Here is a 1981-nt window from a genome sequence, read left to right as displayed (position 1 = left end):
TTGGGGAAGTCTGAGGTCTTCTCTCAGCGTTCAGTAGGTGTTCTGTAGGAGGTGTTACACATGTAGATATATTTTTGATACATTTGTGGGGAGGAAGGTCATCTCCTTGTCTTACTCCTCTGCCATCTTGACGGTCCCCCCTAGTTATCTATTTTATACATATTAGTGTATATACGTCAGTCCCAATCCCCCAATTCATCCCACACCTTTCTTCCTCCCTTGGTGTCCATATGTTTGTTCTCTCTGTCTGTGTCTCTATTTCTGCCTTTCAAACAGGTTCATCTGTACCATTTTTTCTAGATTCCACATATACGTTAATATACAATATTTGTTTTTCTCTTTCTGACTTACTTCACTCTGTGTGACAGTCTCTAGGTCTATCCACATCTCTACAAATGACCCAATTTCATTCCTTTTTATGGCTGAGTAATATTCTATTGTATACTTGTAATATATGTATACATATTGTTGATTCACTTTGCTGTACAGCAGAAACTAACACAGCATTGTAAAGCAACTATACCCTAATTTTAAAAAAAAAAGTATTTTCATAAAGGTAAAGCATGTATACCAGCACTCACATCAACAAAACGAAAATTATCAGTACCCAACAGCCTCCCCATGCTCTCTTCCAGTCACTCCCCTGCCCCCACTATCCTAAGTTCTAACATCATAGATTAGTTTCTCCTGGATTTTTAGTATGTCTATGAGATTCATTCATCCACATCATTGCATATAGTTCATTCATTCTCAGTGTTGTATAGTATTACATCGTGTGAATATACCACAGTTAATTTATTCATACTACTATTGATGGACATTTATGCAACAGCTTGGGGCTATTAGAAATAATGTTGTTATATATACACACTACTACATATAAAATAGATAATCAACAAGGACCTACTGTATAGCATAGGGAACTCAGTATTCTGTAATAACCTGTACGGGAAAAGAATCTGAAAAAAATGGATATATGTGTGTGTGTGTGTGTATATATATATATATATATATATAATTAAATTACTTTGCTATACACCTGAAACTAACAAAATTTTGTAAATCAACTATACAATATAAAATAAAAATTAAATTAAAAGAAAAAAAAAACATTCCATTTAAATCTAGGTCAAGATACTTAGTCTCTTAAAACAAAACAAAACAAACTAAAACTAATTAAAATAGCCCTTGAAGATGGAGTTGAGACAAAATTGTATGTTTCACTAAACATCAGAGAAGCACTCTTGAGTGTCTGCCTGATGGTTTAGCATCATGGAAATTTGGTCTCATTCTCTCTTGATATTGATTCTTGACTTGTCAGGATAAAACATACAAAAGAACTTTGTACTGGGTACCTACACATGATATCACATTTATTTTAACAAATCTATCAGGTATGCATTATTATATCAATTATATATAAAATGGAACCGAGGCTCAGAAAGACTATGTAATCTACCTATAATAGCATAATTAATAACAAAGAGATTCATAATCACAGAAATCACTTCAAAGCCTAAATACTCTCTCCTCTCCAGTATGCATCCTCTTTCTTACCTTAAAACATATATTCAAATGACTTTTAAATTACCAATTTAAATAAATTTCCATAAGCCTGTAATTGTATAATTCTGGTACACTGGAACTTCATGATTCTCCTTTATGCACTAGTAACAGTGTCTTCTATATTTCAGTGTGATAGGCCAGTCCTGTCTTCAGATGTTCAAAATATACTGTGAATTACCTATATCCCAGAGAAATATGTGCTTTTGTAAATGATAAATTTAAAAAGCACTTAGAAAGATCATTTAAAAGTTGTATAGCTACAACTTTACAAAAAAATAGCTATCTATCCATGTATTTCTTCTTTATCTCTTTTGGCATATTTCTGAAAAACATGGACTACCATAATAGGATTTAAGTGCCCAATGTAAAAATACTACTATCTTAGCTAACTAGTTTCATCTGTTTCTTTTTATAT

This window comes from Neophocaena asiaeorientalis, unplaced genomic scaffold (assembly GCF_003031525.2).
Source record: "Neophocaena asiaeorientalis asiaeorientalis breed wild unplaced genomic scaffold, Neophocaena_asiaeorientalis_V1.1 scaffold464, whole genome shotgun sequence".
In the NCBI taxonomy this organism is placed as follows: Eukaryota; Metazoa; Chordata; class Mammalia; order Artiodactyla; family Phocoenidae; genus Neophocaena; species Neophocaena asiaeorientalis.
Note: the sequence above shows the minus strand (reverse complement) of the source record.